This window comes from Symsagittifera roscoffensis, chromosome 5 (assembly GCF_963678635.1).
Source record: "Symsagittifera roscoffensis chromosome 5, txSymRosc1.1, whole genome shotgun sequence".
NCBI lineage: Eukaryota > Metazoa > Xenacoelomorpha > Acoela > Convolutidae > Symsagittifera > Symsagittifera roscoffensis.
In genome coordinates, this window is record NC_087066.1 from 14,949,978 (window position 1) to 14,966,145 (window position 16,168).

Sequence of the window (16,168 nt, forward strand, 5' to 3'; positions counted from 1 at the left end):
GCACGGATGCAAACTTCAAAACAAAAAGCTTCAAATAAACTGTTTTGATTTTGAAAGTATCAAATTTGGACAGAAAAACTGAATTATTGTACGAAACGAAAACAAAGAGAAAGTGAACAAGTTATGAAGCAAACCTACAAAAATTATTTTTCACATTAACCATTGTGGGATATAGCTTAGTGTTACAGCATTCGACTGCAGATCGAGAGGTCCTTGGTTCGAATCCGAAGGTCCCCTAACAAATTAAAGCTCGAAATTATTATTTATGCAAATCTATCAAATTTGGACAAATACCTTGAATTCTAGAAAAAAGAAAGTGAAACGTTTTTAGACTGCTGTTAGACAATACAAAATTGCAACTTCCCAGAATGGGTCTGGCTCAGTGGTAAAGAACGCGAGTGCAGTTTAAGAGATACGATGATTGAATCCGTGTGTACCTTATAACCGCAAAGTGCAACACAAACGCAAGAAATAAATCTAAAGAATTCGATCGAACTTTTCTGATTTCGAAAGTTGGACAAAAAAAATGAATTCATGAAAAAATGAAAACGAAGAAAAAGGAAACTGTTGTCACTTTTCCTCAACACTTTTTAATCATAACCAACAGCAAATTAGTATAACTCACTGGCAGAGAACTCAACAGCAGATCGAGAGGTCAGCGGAGCGAAATCGTGTGTAACTTATCACTTGAAACTGAAGCACGAACGCAAGCTTCAAAACAAAAAGCTTCATCCAAACTTTTTTGATTTTGAAAGTATCGAATTTGGGCGGAAAAACTGAATTGTTGAATCAAGTGAAAACGAAGAGAACGGGAACAACTTATGAATAAAATCTAAGAAATATTACTCACATTTACCGTTGCGTGGATATAGCTCAGTGGTAGAGCATTCGACTGCAGATCGAGAGGTCCTTGGTTCGAATCCGAGTGTCCCCTAACAAATTAAACCTCAAACTTATTATTTATGGAAATCTATCAAAATTGGACAAAAACATTGATTTCTAGAAAAAAGAAATTGAAACGTTTTTGGACTGCTGTTAGACAATACAAAATTGCAACTTCCCAGAATGGGTCTGGCTCAGTGGTAAAGAACGCGAGTGCAGTTTAAGAGATACGTTGATTGAATCCGTGTGTACCTTATAACCGCAAAGTGGAACACAAACGCAAGAAATAAATCTAAACAATTCGATCGCACTTTTCTGATTTCAAAACTTGGACAAAAAAATGAATTCATGAAAAAAATGAAAACGAAGAAAAAGGAAACTGTTGTCACTTTTCCTCAACACTTATTAATCGTAACCAACAGCAAATTAGTATAACTTACTGGCAGAGAACTAAACAGCAGATCGAGAGGTCAGCGGAGCGAAATCGTGTGTATCTTATCTCCTGAAACTGAAACACGGACGCAAGCTTCAAAACAAAAAATTTCATCCAAAATTTTTGATTTTGGAAGTAACGAATTTGGGCAGAAAAATTGAATTGTTGAATGAAGTGAAAACGAAGAGAACGGGAACAACTTATGAATAAAATCTAAGAAATATTACTCACATTTACCGTTGCGGGGTTATAGCTCAGTGGTAGAGCATTCGACTGCAGATCGAGAGGTCCTTGATTCGAATCCGAGTGTCCCCTAACAAATTGAAGCTCGAACTTATTATTTATGCAAATCTATCAAATTTGGACAAACACCTTGAATTCTAGAAAAAAAAAGAAACTGAAACGTTTTAAGACTGCTGTTAGATAATACAAAATTGCAACTTCCACGAACGGGTCTGGCTCAGTGGTGAAGAATGCGAGTGCAGTTTAAAAGATACGCTGATTGAATCCGTGTGTACCTTATAACCGCAAAGTGGAACACAAACGCAAGAAATAAATCTAAACAATTCGATCGAACTTTTCTGATTTCGAAACTTGGACAAAAAAATGAATTCATGAAAAAAATGAAAAAGAAGAAAAAGGAAACTGTTGTCACTTTTCCTTAACACTTATTAGTCGTAACCAACAGCAAATTAGTATAACTCACTGGCAGAGAACTCAACAGCAGATCGAGAGGTCAGCGGAGCGAAATCGTGTGTAACTTATCACTTGAAACTGAAGCACGGACGCAAGCTTCAAAACAAAAAGCTTCAACCAAACTGTTTTGATTTTGAAAGTATCGAAATTGGGCAGAAAAACCGAATTGTTGAATGAACTGAAAACGAAGAGAACGGGAACAATTTATGAATAAAATCTAAAATTATTAATGTGTATATTATCACTGTGTATATTATCACTTGAAACTGAAGCACGGACGCAAGCTTCAAAAATAAGCTTCATCCAAACTTTTTTAATTTTGAAAGTATCGAATTTGGGCAGAAAAACTGAATTGTTGAATGAACTGAAAACGAAGAGAACGGGAACAATTTATGAATAAAATCTAAAATTATTAATGTGTATATTATCACTGTGTATATTATCACTTGAAACTGAAGCACGGATGCAAACTTCAAAACAAAAAGCTTCAACCAAACTGTTTTGATTTTGAAAGTATCAAATTTGGACAGAAAAACTGAATTATTGTACGAAACGAAAACAAAGAGAAAGTGAACAAGTTATGAAGCAAACCTACAAAAATTATTACTCACATTAACCATTGTGGGATATAGCTTAGTGGTACAGCATTCGACTACAGCTTGAGAGGTCCTTGGTTCGAAACCGAGTGTCACCTAGCAAATTGAAGCTCGAACTTATTTTTTATGCAAATCTATCAAAATGGGACAAACACCTTGAATTCTAGAGAAAAAAGAAACTGACACGTTTTTGCACTGTTGTTAGATAATTTAGAATTGCAACTTCAACGAACGGGATCTGGCTCAGTGGTAAAGAATGCGAGTGCAGTTTAAAAGATACGCTGATTGAATCCGTGTGTACCTTATCACCGCAAAGTGCAACACAAACGCAAGATATAAATCTAAACACTTCGATCGAACTTTTCTGACTTCAAAAGTACCAAACTTGGACAAAAAAATGAATTCATGAAAAAAATGAAAACGAAGAAAAAAGAAACTGTTGGCACTTGAGCTGGAGCGAAATCGTGTTTAACTTATCACCTGAAACTGAAGCGCGGATGCAAGCTTCAAAACGAAAAGCTTCAAGCTATTTTTTTAATTTTGAAAGTATCAACTTTTGACAGAAAAACTGAATTTTTGAACGAAGTGAAAACGAAGAGAAAGGGAACAGTTTATGAATAAAATCTAAAAATTATTACTCACTTCAACCGTTGCGGGGATATAGCTCAGTGGCAGAGCATTGGACTGCAGATCGATAGGTCCTTGGATCGAATCCGAGTGTCCCCTAACAGATTGAAGCTCGAACTTATTATTTATGCAAATCTATCAAATTTGGACAAACACCTTGAAATCTAGAAAAAAGAAACTGAAACGTTTTTAGACTGCTGTTAGACAATACAAAATTGCAACTTCCCAGAACGGGTCTGGCTCAATGGTAAAGAATGCGAGTGCAGTTTAAGAGATACGCTGATTGAATCTGTGTGTACCTTATCACCGCAAAGTGCAACACACACGCAAGACAAAAATCTAAACAATTCGATCAAACTTTTCTGACTTCGAAAGTACCAAACTTGGACAAAAAAATGAATTCATGAAAAAAATGATAACGAAGAAAAAGGAAACTGTTGTCACTTTTCCTCAACAGTTATTAATCCTTACCAACATCAAATTAGTATAGCTCACTGGCAGAGAACTCAACAGCAGATCGAGAGGTCAGCGGAGCGAAATCGTGTGTATATTATCACTTGAAACTGAAGCACGGACGCAAGCTTCAAAAAAAGCTTCATCCAAACTTTTTTGATTTTGAAAGTATCGAATTTGGGCAGAAAAACTGAATTGTTGAATGAACTGAAAACGAAGAGAACGGAAACAATTTATGAATAAAATCTAAAATTATTAATGTGTATATTATCACTGTGTATATTATCACTTGAAACTGAAGCACGGACGCAAGCTTCAAAAATAAGCTTCATCCAAACTTTTTTAATTTTGAAAGTATCGAATTTGGGCAGAAAAACTGAATTGTTGAATGAAGTGAAAACGAAGAGAACGGGAACAATTTATGAATAAAATCAAAAATTATTATTATGGATATAGCTCAGTGGTAGAGCATTAGATTGCAGATCAAGAGGTCCGTGGTTCGAATCCCAGTGTCCCCTAACAAATTGAAGCTCGAACTTATTATTTATGCAAATCTATCAAATTTGTACAAACACCTTGAATTCTAGAAAAAAGAAAGTGAAACGTTTTTAGACTGCTGTTAGATAATACTAAATTGCAACTTCCCAGAACGGGTCTGGCTCAGTGGTAAAGAATGCGAGTGCAGTTTAATAGATTTGCTGATTGAATCTGTGTGTACCTTATCATCGCAAAGTGCAACAAAAACGCAAGATATAAATCTAAACAATTCGATCGAATTTTTTTGATTTCGAAATTACCAAACTTGGACAAAAAATGAATTCATGAAAGAAATGAAAACGAAGAAAAAAAGAAACTGTTGTCACTTTTGTTCTACATTTATTAATCCTAACCAACATTACATAAGTATAGCTCACTGGCAGAGAATTCAACAGCAGATCGAGAGGTCAGCGGAGTGAAATCGTGTATAACTTATCACCTGAAACTGAAGCACGGATGCAAACTTCAAAACAAAAAGCTTCAACCAAACTGTTTTGATTTTGAAAGTATCAAATTTGGACAGAAAAACTGAATTATTGTACGAAACGAAAACAAAGAGAAAGTGAACAAGTTATGAAGCAAACCTACAAAAATTATTTTTCACATTAACCATTGTGGGATATAGCTTAGTGTTACAGCATTCGACTACAGCTTGAGAGGTCCTGGGTTCGAAACCGAGTGTCACCTAGCAAATTGAAGCTCGAACTTATTTTTTATGCAAATCTATCAAAATGGGACAAACACCTTGAATTCTAGAGAAAAAAGAAACTGACACGTTTTTGCACTGTTGTTAGATAATTTAGAATTGCAACTTCCACGAACGGGATCTGGCTCAGTGGTAAAGAATGCGAGTGCAGTTTAAGAGATACGCTGATTGAATCCGTGTGTACCTTATCACCGCAAAGTGCAACACAAACGCAAGTTATAAATCTAAACAATTCGATCGATTTTTTCTGATTTCGAAAGTACCCAACTTGACGAAAAGAATGAATTCATGAAAGAAATGAAAACGAAGAAAAAAAAAACTGTTGTCACTTTTCCTCAACACTTATTAATCCTAACCAACATCATATTAGTATAGCTCAAAGGCACAGAATTCAACAGCAGATCGAGGTCAGCGGAGCGAAATCGTGTGTATCTTATTTCCTGAAACTGAAACACGGACGCAAGCTTCAAAACAAAAAGTTTCATCCAAAATTTTTGATTTTGGAAGTAGCGAATTTGGGCAGAAAAACTGAATTGTTGAATGAATTGAAAACGACGAGATTGGGAACAATTTATGAATAAAATTTAAAAATTATTACTCAATTCAACGTTTGCGGGGATATAGCTCAGTGGTAGAGCATTCGACTGCAGATCGAGAGGTCCTTGGTTCGAATCCGAGTGTCCCCTAACAAATTAAAGCTCGAACTTATTATTTATGCAAATCTATCCAATTTGGACAAATACCTTGAATTCTAGAAAAAAGAAACTGACACGTTTTTGCACTGTTGTTAGATAATTTAGAATTGCAACTTCCACGAACGGGATCTGGCTCAGTGGTAAAGAATGCGAGTGCAGTTTAAGAGATACGCTGATTGAATCCGTGTGTACCTTATCACCGCAAAGTGCAACACAAACGCAAGTTATAAATCTAAACAATTCGATCGATTTTTTCTGATTTCGAAAGTACCCAACTTGACGAAAAGAATGAATTCATGAAAGAAATGAAAACGAAGAAAAAAAAAACTGTTGTCACTTTTCCTCAACACTTATTAATCCTAACCAACATCATATTAGTAAAGCTCACTGGCACAGATTTCAACAGCAGATCGAGGTCAGCGGAGCGAAATCGTGTGTATCTTATTTCCTGAAACTGAAACACGGACGCAAGCTTCAAAACAAAAAGTTTCATCCAAAATTTTTGATTTTGGAAGTAGCGAATTTGGGCAGAAAAACTGAATTGTTGAATGAATTGAAAACGACGAGATTGGGAACAATTTATGAATAAAATCTAAAAATTATTACTCAATTCAACGTTTGCGGGGATATAGCTCAGTGGTAGAGCATTCGACTGCAGATCGAGAGGTCCTTGGTTCGAATCCGAAGGTCCCCTAACAAATTAAAGCTCGAAATTATTATTTATGCAAATCTATCAAATTTGGACAAATACCTTGAATTCTAGAAAAAAGAAAGTGAAACGTTTTTAGACTGCTGTTAGACAATACAAAATTGCAACTTCCCAGAATGGGTCTGGCTCAGTGGTAAAGAACGCGAGTGCAGTTTAAGAGATACGATGATTGAATCCGTGTGTACCTTATAACCGCAAAGTGCAACACAAACGCAAGAAATAAATCTAAAGAATTCGATCGAACTTTTCTGATTTCCATACTTGGACAAAAAAAATGAATTCATGAAAAAAATGAAAACGAAGAAAAAGGAAACTGTTGTCACTTTTCCTCAACACTTTTTAATCATAACCAACAGCAAATTAGTATAACTCACTGGCAGAGAACTCAACAGCAGATCGAGAGGTCAGCGGAGCGAAATCGTGTGTAACTTATCACTTGAAACTGAAGCACGGACGCAAGCTTCAAAACAAAAAGCTTCATCCAAACTTTTTTGATTTTGAAAGTATCGAATTTGGGCGGAAAAACTGAATTGTTGAATGAAGTGAAAACGAAGAGAACGGGAACAATTTATGAATAAAATCTAAAAATTATTACTCAATTCTAAGGTTGCGGGGATATAGCTCAGTGGTAGAGCATTCGACTGCAGATCGAGAGGTCCTTGGTTCGAATCCGAGTGTTCCCTAACAAATTAAACCTCGAAGTTATTATTTATGCAAATCTATCAAATTTGGACAAATACCTTAAATTGTAGAAAAAAAATTGAAACGTTTTTAGACTGCTGTTAGACAATACAAAATTGCAACTTCCCAGAATGGGTTTGGCTCAGCGGTAAAGAACGCGAGCGCAGTTTAAGAGATACGCTGATTGAATCCGTGTGTACCTTATAACCGCAAAGTGCAACACAAACGCAAGAAATAAATCTAAACAATTCGATCGGACATTTCTGATTTCGAAACTTGGGCAAAAAAATGAATTCATGAAAAAAATGAAAACGAAGAAAAACGAAACTGTTGTCACTTTTCCTTAACACTTATTAGTCGTAACCAACAGCAAATTAGTATAACTCACTGGCAGAGAACTCAACAGCAGATCGAGAGGTCAGCGGAGTGAAATCGGGTGTAACTTATCACCTGAAACTGAAGCACGGACGCAAGCTTCAAAACTTCAACCAAAATTTTGATTTCGAGAGTATAAAATTTGGATAGAAAAACTAAACTTTTGAATGAAGTCAAAACGAAGAGAAAGGGAACAATTTATCAATAAATTCTAAAAATTCTTATTACTCAATTTCAACTGTTAGATAATACAAAATTGCAACTTCTACGAACGGGTCTGGCTCAGCGGTGAAGAATGCGAGTGCAGTTTAAGAGATTCGCTGATTGAATCCGTGTGTACCTTATCACCGCAAAATGCAACAAAAACGCAAGATATAAATCTAAACAATTCGATCGAACTTTTCTGATTTCGAAATTACCAAACTTGGACGAAAAAATGAATACATGAAAGAAATGAAAACGAAGAAAAAAGAAACTGTTGTCGATTTTGTTCAACATTTATTAATCCTAACCAACATTAGTATAACTTACTGGCAGAGAACTAAACAGCAGATCGAGAGGTCAGCGGAGCGAAATCGTGTGTATCTTATCTCCTGAAACTGAAACACGAACGCAAGCTTCAAAACAAAAAATTTAATCCAAAATTTTTGATTTTGGAAGTAACGAATTGGGGCAGAAAAATTGAATTGTTGAATGAATTGAAAACGAAGAGAACGGGAACAATTTATGAATAAAATCTAAAACTTATTACTCAATTTTACGTTTGCGGGGTTATAGCTCAGTGGTAGAGCATTCGACTGCAGATCGAGAGGTCCATGGTTCGAACCCGAGTGTCCCCAATTAAACCTCGAACTTATTATTTATGGAAATCTATCAAATTTGGACAAACACCTTGAATTCTAAAAAAAAAGAAACTGAAAACTTTTAAGACTGCTGTTAGATAATACAAAATTGCAACTTCCACGAACGGGTCTGGCTCAGTGGTGAAGAATGCGAGTGCAGTTTAAAAGATACGCTGATTGAATCCGTGTGTACCTTATAACCGCAAAGTGGAACACAAACGCAAGAAATAAATCTAAACAATTCGATCGAACTTTTCTGATTTCGAAACTTGGACAAAAAAATGAATTCATGAAAAAAATGAAAACGAAGAAAAAGGAAACTGTTGTCACTTTTCCTCAACTTTTATTAATCGTAACCAACAGCAAATTAGTATAACTGGCAGAGAACTAAACAGCAGATCGAGAGGTCAGCGGAGCGAAATCGTGTGTATCTTATCTCCTGAAACTGAAACACGGAGGCAAGCTTCAAAACAAAAATTTCATCCAAAATTTTTGATTTTGGAAGTAACAAATTTGGGCAGAAAAACTGAATTGTTGAATGAATTGAAAACGAAGAGAACGGGAACAATTTATGAATAAAAACTTAAAACTATTACTCGATTCTACTGTTGCGGGGATATAGCTCAGTGGTAGAGCATTCGACTGCAGATCGAGAGGTCCTTGGTTCGAATCCGAGTGTCCCCTAACAAATTAAACCTCGAACTTATTATTTAAGCAAATCTATCAAATTTGGACAAATACCTTGAATTCTAGAAAAAATAAATTGAAACGTTTTTAGACTGCTGTTAGACAATACAAAATTGCAACTTCCCAGAATGGGTCTGGCTCAGTGGTAAAGAACGCGAGTGCAGTTTAAGAGATACGCTGATTGAATCCATGTGTACCTTATAACCGCAAAGTGCAACACAAACGCAAGAAATAAATCTAAAAAATTCGATCGAACTTTTCTGATTTCGAAACTTGGACAAAAAATGAATTCATGAAAAAAATGAAAACGAAGAAAAAGGAAACTGTTGTCACTTTTCCTCAACACTTATTAATCGTAACCAACAGCAAATTAGTATAACTCACTGGCAGAGAACTCAACAGCAGATCGAGAGGTCAGCGGAGCGAAATCGTGTGTAACTTATCACTTGAAACTGAAGCACGAACGCAAGCTTCAAAACAAAAAGCTTCAACCAAACTGTTTTGATTTTGAAAGTTTCAAAAACTGAATTTTTGAACGAAACGAAAACAACGAGAGAGGGAACAATTTATGAATAAAATCTGAAAAAACTATTACTCACAATTACCGTTGCGGGGATATAGCTTAGTGGTAGAGCATTGCACTACAGATTGAGACGTCCTTGGTTCAAATCCGAATGTCACCTAACAAATTGAAGCTCGAACTTAGTTTTTATGCAAATCTATCAAATTGGGACAAACACCTTGAATTCTAGAGAAAAAAGAAACTGACACGTTTTTGCACTGCTGTTAGATAATTTAGAATTGCAACTTCAACGCACGGGATCTGGCTCAGTGGTAAAGAATGCGAGTGCAGTTGAAGAGATACGCTGATTGAATCCGTGTGTACCTTATCACAGCAAAGTGCAACACAAACGCAAGATATAAATCTAAACAATTCGATCGAACTTTTCTGATTTCGAAAAAACCAAACTTGTGATTTCGAAAAAACCAAGACAAAAAATGAAATCATGAAAGAAATGAAAACGAAGAAAAAAAGAAACTGTTGTCACTTTTGTTCTACATTTATTAATCCTAACCAACATTACATTAGTATAGCTCACTGGCAGAGAATTCAACAGCAGATCGAGAGGTCAGCGGAGCGAAATCGTGTCTAACTTATCACCTGAAACTGAAGCTCGGATGCAAGCTTCAAAACAAAAAGCTTCAACCAAACTTTTTTGATTTTGAGAGTATCAAATTTGAACAGAAAAACTGAATTATTGAACGAAACGAAAACAAAGAGAAAGGGAACAATTTATGAAGAAAATCTAAAAAAATATAACTCACATTGACCATTGCGGGGATATAGCTTAGTAGTAGAGCATTTGACTACAGATTGAGAGTTCCTTGGTTCGAATCCGAGTGTCAACTAGCAAATTGAAGCTCGAACCTTTTTTTAATGCAAATCTATCAAATTGGGACAAACACCTTGAATTCTAGAGAAAAAAGAAACTGACACGTTTTTGCACTATTGTTAGATAATATAGTATTGCAACTTCAACGAAAGGGATCTGGCTCAGTGGTAAAGAATGCGAGTGCAGTTTAAAAGATACGCTGATTGAATCCGTGTGTACCTTATCACCGCAAAGTGCAACACAAACGCAAGATACAATTCTAAACAATTCGATCGAACTTTCCTGATTTCGAAAATACCAAACTTGAACAAAAAAATGAAATCATGAAAGAAATGAAAACGGAGAAAAAAAGAAACTGTTATCACTTTTGTTCTACATTTATTAATCCTAACCAACATTACATAAGTATAGCTCACTGGCAGAGAATTCAACAGCAGATCGAGAGGTCAGCGGAGCGAAATCGTGTCTAACTTATCACCTGAAACTGAAGCACGGATGCAAGCTTCAAAACAAAAAGCTTCAACCAAACTTTTTTGATTTTGAGAGTATCAAATTTGGACAGAAAAACTGAATTATTGAACGAAACGAAAACAAAGAGAAAGGGAACAATTTATGAAGAAAATCTAAAAAAATATAACTAACAGTAACCATTGCGGGGATATAGCTTAGTGGTAGAGCATTCGACTACAGATTGAGAGGTCCTTGGTTCGAATCCGAGTGTCAATTAGCAAATTGAAGCTCGAACCTTTTTTTATGCAAATCTATCAAATTGAGACAAACACCTTGAATTCTAGAGAAAAAAGAAAATGACACGTTTTTGCACTGCTGTTAGATAATATAGAATTGCAACTTCAACGAACGGGATCTGGCTCAGTGGTAAAGAATGCGAGTGCAGTTTAAAAAATACGCTGATTGAATCCGTGTGTACCTTATCACCGCAAAGTGCAACACAAACGCAAGATATAAATCTAAACACTTCGATCGAACTTTTCTGATTTCAAAAGTACCAAACTTGAACAAAAAAATGAATTCATGAAAAAAATGAAAACGAAGAAAAAAGAAACTGTTGGCACTTTTCTTCGACATTTATTAATCCTAACCAAAATTACATTAGTATAGCTCACTGGCAGAGAATTCAACAGAAGACCGAGAGGTCAGCGGAGCAAAATTGTGTGTAACTTATCACCTGAAACTGAAGCACGGGCGCAAGCTTCAAAACAAAAAGCTTCAAGCAAACTTTTTAAATTTGGAAAGTATTAAATTTGGACAGAAAAACTGAATTTTTGAACGAAGTGAAAACAAAGAGAAAGGGAACAATTTATGAAAAAAATCTTAAAGTTATTACTCAATTATATCGCTGCGGGGATATAGCTCAGTGGTAGAGCATTTGACTGCAGATCGAGAGGTCCTTGGATCGAATCCGAGTGTCCCCTAACTTATTGCAGATCGAATTTCTTTTTTATACAAATCTACCGAACTTGGACAAACACCTTGAAGTCTTGAAAAAAAAACTGAAAGGTTTTAAGACTGCTGTTAGACAATACAAAATTGCAACTTCCACGAACGGGTCTGGCTCAGCGGTGAAGAATGCGAGTGCAGTTTAAGAGATTCGCTGATTGAATCCGTGTGTACCTTATAAAAATCACAAACCGCAAAGTGCAATAAAAACGCAAGATAAAAATCTAAACAATTCGATCGAACTTTTCTGATTTCGAAATTACATAACTTGGACAAAAAAATGAATACATGAAAAAAATGAAAACGAAGAAAAAGGAAACTGTTGTCACTTTTCTTCGACATTGATTAATCCTAACCAACATTACATTAGTATAGCTCACTGGCAGCGAATTCAACAGAATACCGAGAGGTCAGCAGAACGAAATCGTGTGTAACTTATCACCTGAAACTGAAGCACGGGCGCAATCTTCAAAACAAAAAGCTTCAAGCAAACTTTTTTAATTTGGAAAGTATTGAATTTAGACAGAAAAACTGAATTTTTGAACGAAGTGAAAACGAAGAGAAAGGTAACAAATTCTGAAAAAATCTTAAATTTATTACTCAATAATTCCGATGCGGGGATATAGCTCAGTGGTAGAGCATTCGACTGCAGATCGAGAGGTCCTTGTTTCAAATCCGAGTGTCCCCTAACAAATTGAAGCTCGAACTTCGTATTTATGCAAATCTATCAAATTTGGACAAACACCTTGAATTCTAAAAAAAAAGAAACTGAAAAGTTTTAAGACTGCTGTTAGATAATACAAAATTGCAACTTCCACGAACGGGTCTGGCTCAGTGGTGAAGAATGCGAGTGCAGTTTAAGAGGTACGCTGATTGAATCCGTGTGTACATTATCACCGCAAAGAGCAACACAAACGCAAGATATAAATCTAAACAATTGGATCGAACTTTTCTGACTTCGAAAGTACCAAATTTGGACAAAAGAATGAATTCATGAAAGAAAAGAAAACTAAGGCAAAGAAACTACTGTCACTTTTCCTCAACACTAATTAATCATAACCAACATCAAATTAGTATAGCTCACTGGCAGAGAATTCAACAGCAGATCGAGAGGTCAGCGGAGCGAAATCGTGTGTAACTTATCACCTGAAACTGAAGCACGGATGCAAGCTTCAAAACAAAAAGCTTCAACCAAACTTTTTTGATTTTGAGAGTATCAAATTTGGACAGAAAAACTGAATTATTGAACGAAACGAAAACAAAGAGAAAGGGAACAATTTATGAAGAAAATCTAAAAAAAATATAACTCACATTAACCAGTGCCGGGATATAGCTTAGTGGTAGAGCATTCGACTACAGATTGAGAGGTCCTTGGTTCGAATCCGAGTGTCAAATAGCAAATAGAAGCTCGAACCTTTTTTTTATGCAAATCTATTAAATTGGGACAAACACCTTGGGTTCTAGAGAAAAAAGAAAATGACACGTTTTTGCACTGCTGTTAGATAATATAGAATTGCAACTTCAACGAACGGGATCTGGCTCAGTGGTAAAGAATGCGAGTGCAGTTTAAAAGATACGCTGATTGAATCCATGTGTACCTTATCACCGCAAAGTGCAACACAAATGCAAGATATAAATCTAAACACTTCGATCGAACTTTTCTGATTTCGAAAGTACCAAACTTGGACAAAACAATGAATTCATGAAAAAAATTAAAACGAAGAAAAAAGAAACTGTTGGCACTTTTCTTCGACATTTATTAATCCTAACCATCATTACATTAGTATAGCTCACTGGCAGAGAATTTAACAGAAGACCGAGAGGTCAGCGGAGCGAGGACGTGTGTAACATATCACCTGAAACTGAAGCACGGGCGCAAGCTTCAAAACAAAAAATTTCCAGCAAACTTTTTAACTTTGGAAAGTATTAAATTCGGACAGAAAAACTGAGTTGTTGAACGAAGTGAAAACAAAGAGAAAGGGAACAATTTATGAAAAAAATCTTAAAGTTATTACTCATTAATACCGTTGCTGGGATATAGCTCAGTGGTAGAGCATTCGACTGGAGATCGAGAGGTCCTTGGTTCCAATCCGAGTGTCCCCTAACAAATTGAAGCTCGAATTTATTATTTATGCAAATCTATCAAATTTGGACAAACACCTTGAATTCTAAAAAAAAAAGAAATTGAAATGTTTTTAGACTGCTGTTAGATAATTTGGACAAAAGAATGAATTCATGAAAGAAATGAAAACTAAGGCAAAGAAACTACTGTCACTTTTCCTCAACACTTAATAATCCTAACCAACATCAAATTAGTATAGCTCACTGGCAGAGAATTCAACAGCAGATCGAGAGGTCAGCGGAGCGAAATCGTGTGTAACTTATAACCTGAAACTGAAGCACGGATGCAAGCTTCAAAACAAAAAGCTTCAACCAAACTTTTTTATTTTTGAGAGTATCAAATTTGGACAGAAAAACTGAATTATTGAACGAAACGAAAACAAAGAGAAAGGGAACAATTTATGAAGAAAATCTAAACAAATATAACTCACATTAACCATTGCGGGGATATAGCTTAGTGGTAGAGCATTCGACTACAGATTGAGAGGTCCTTGGTTCGAATCCGAGTGTCAACTTGCAAACTGAAGCTCGAACCTTTTTTTAATGCAAATCTATCAAATTGGGACAAACACCTTGAGTTCTAGAGAAAAAAGAAAATGACACGTTTTTGCACTGCTGTTAGATAATATAGAATTGCAACTTCAACGAACGGGATCTGGCTCAGTGGTAAAAAATGCAAGTGCAGTTTAAAAAATACGCTGATTGAATGCGTGTGTACCTTATCACCGCAAAGTGCAACAAAAACGCAAGATATACATCTAAACAATTCGATCGAACTTTTCTGATTTCAAAATTACCAAACTTGGACAAAAAAATGAATACATGAAAGAAATGAAAACGAAGAAAAAAGAAACTGTTGTCACTTTTGTTCAACATTTATTAATCCTAAACAACATTAGTATAGCTCACTGGCAGCGAACTCAACAGAAGACCGAGAGGTCAGCGGAGCGAAATCGTGTATAACTTATCACCTGAAACTGAAGCACGGGCGCAATCTTCAAAACAAAAAGCTTCCAGCAAACTTTTTTAATTTGCAAAGTATTGAATTTGGACAGAAAAACTGAATTTTTGAACGAAGTGAAAACGAAGAGAAAGGTAACAAATTATGAAAAAATCTAAAAGTTATTACTCATTATTGCCGATGCGGGGATATAGTTCAGTGGTGGAGCATTCGACTGCTGATCGAGAGATCCTTGTTTCGAATCCGAGTGTCCCCTAATAAATTGAAGCTCGAACTTCGTATTTATGCAAATCTATCAAGTTTGGACAAACACCTTGAATTCTAAAAAAAAGAAACTGAAAAGTTTTAAGACTGCTGTTAGATAATACAAAATTGCAACTTCCACGAACGGTTCTGGCTCAGTTGTGAAGAATGCGAGTGCAGTTTAAGAGGTACGCTGATTGAATCCGTGTGTACATTATCACCGCAAGGTGCAACACAAACGCAAGATATAAATCTAAACAATTCGATCGAACTTTTTTGATTTCGAAAGTACCAAACTTGGACAAAAAAATGTTTTCACGGAAAAAATGAAAACGAAGAAAAACGAAACTGTTGTCACTTTTCTTCGACATTGATAAATCCTAACCAACATTACATTAGTATTGCTCACTGTCAGCGAATTCAACAGAAGACCGAGACGTCAGCGGAGCAAAATCGTGTGTAACTTATCACCTGAAACTGAAGCACGGGCGCAAGCTTCAAAACAAAAAGCTTCAAGCAAAATTTTTTAATTTGGAAAGTATTAATTTGGACAGAAAAACTGAATTTTTGAACGAAGTGAAAACGAAGAGAAAGGTAACAAACTATGAAAAAATTTAAAAGTTATTACTCATTTATACCGATGCGGGGATATAGCTCAGTGGTAGAGCATTCGACTGCAGATCGAATCCGACTGCAGATCGAATCGACTGCAGACCGACTGCAGAGTCCTTGTTTCGAATCCGAGTGACCACTAACAAAATGAAGCTCGAACTTCGTATTTTTGCAAATCTATCAAATTTGGACAAACACCTTGAATTCTAAAAAAAAAGAAACTAAAAAGTTTTAAGACTGCTGTTAGATAATACAAAATTGCAACTTCCACGAACGGGTCTGGCTCAGTGGTGAAGAATTCGAGTGCAGTTTAAGAGGTACGCTGATTGAATCCGTGTTTACATTATCGCCGCAAGGTGCAACAACAACGCAAGATATAAATCTAAACAATTCGATCGAACTTTTCTGATTTTGAAATTACCAAACTTGGACAAAAAAAATGAATTCATGAAAGAAATGA

General features: G+C 35.7%; 1 protein-coding gene and 15 non-coding genes across 16 annotated transcripts in view; 15 read left to right on the forward strand and 1 right to left on the reverse strand.

Annotated features, from left to right (window-relative positions):
* The window catches only part of LOC134846617 (uncharacterized), a gene marked incomplete in the record, with an annotated part of 112,073 nt that overhangs the window by 21,650 nt on the left and 74,255 nt on the right, over positions 1-16,168 (reverse strand).
* Trnac-gca (transfer RNA cysteine (anticodon GCA)) lies at positions 863-934 on the forward strand. The gene has a single exon. It is a non-coding gene; the product is annotated as a tRNA-Cys (tRNA).
* Trnac-gca (transfer RNA cysteine (anticodon GCA)) lies at positions 1,559-1,630 on the forward strand. Its single transcript has one exon. It is a non-coding gene; the product is annotated as a tRNA-Cys (tRNA).
* On the forward strand, positions 3,262-3,333 carry Trnac-gca (transfer RNA cysteine (anticodon GCA)). Its single transcript has one exon. It is a non-coding gene; the product is annotated as a tRNA-Cys (tRNA).
* Positions 5,545-5,616, forward strand: Trnac-gca (transfer RNA cysteine (anticodon GCA)). Its single transcript has one exon. It is a non-coding gene; the product is annotated as a tRNA-Cys (tRNA).
* On the forward strand, positions 6,248-6,319 carry Trnac-gca (transfer RNA cysteine (anticodon GCA)). Its single transcript has one exon. It is a non-coding gene; the product is annotated as a tRNA-Cys (tRNA).
* On the forward strand, positions 6,946-7,017 carry Trnac-gca (transfer RNA cysteine (anticodon GCA)). Its single transcript has one exon. It is a non-coding gene; the product is annotated as a tRNA-Cys (tRNA).
* Trnac-gca (transfer RNA cysteine (anticodon GCA)) lies at positions 8,158-8,229 on the forward strand. The gene has a single exon. It is a non-coding gene; the product is annotated as a tRNA-Cys (tRNA).
* Trnac-gca (transfer RNA cysteine (anticodon GCA)) lies at positions 8,845-8,916 on the forward strand. The gene has a single exon. It is a non-coding gene; the product is annotated as a tRNA-Cys (tRNA).
* Positions 10,970-11,043, forward strand: Trnac-aca (transfer RNA cysteine (anticodon ACA)). Its single transcript has one exon. It is a non-coding gene; the product is annotated as a tRNA-Cys (tRNA).
* Trnac-gca (transfer RNA cysteine (anticodon GCA)) lies at positions 11,675-11,746 on the forward strand. The gene has a single exon. It is a non-coding gene; the product is annotated as a tRNA-Cys (tRNA).
* Positions 12,388-12,459, forward strand: Trnac-gca (transfer RNA cysteine (anticodon GCA)). The gene has a single exon. It is a non-coding gene; the product is annotated as a tRNA-Cys (tRNA).
* Positions 13,097-13,170, forward strand: Trnac-aca (transfer RNA cysteine (anticodon ACA)). Its single transcript has one exon. It is a non-coding gene; the product is annotated as a tRNA-Cys (tRNA).
* On the forward strand, positions 13,803-13,874 carry Trnas-gga (transfer RNA serine (anticodon GGA)). Its single transcript has one exon. It is a non-coding gene; the product is annotated as a tRNA-Ser (tRNA).
* Trnac-aca (transfer RNA cysteine (anticodon ACA)) lies at positions 14,337-14,407 on the forward strand. The gene has a single exon. It is a non-coding gene; the product is annotated as a tRNA-Cys (tRNA).
* Positions 15,038-15,109, forward strand: Trnas-gcu (transfer RNA serine (anticodon GCU)). Its single transcript has one exon. It is a non-coding gene; the product is annotated as a tRNA-Ser (tRNA).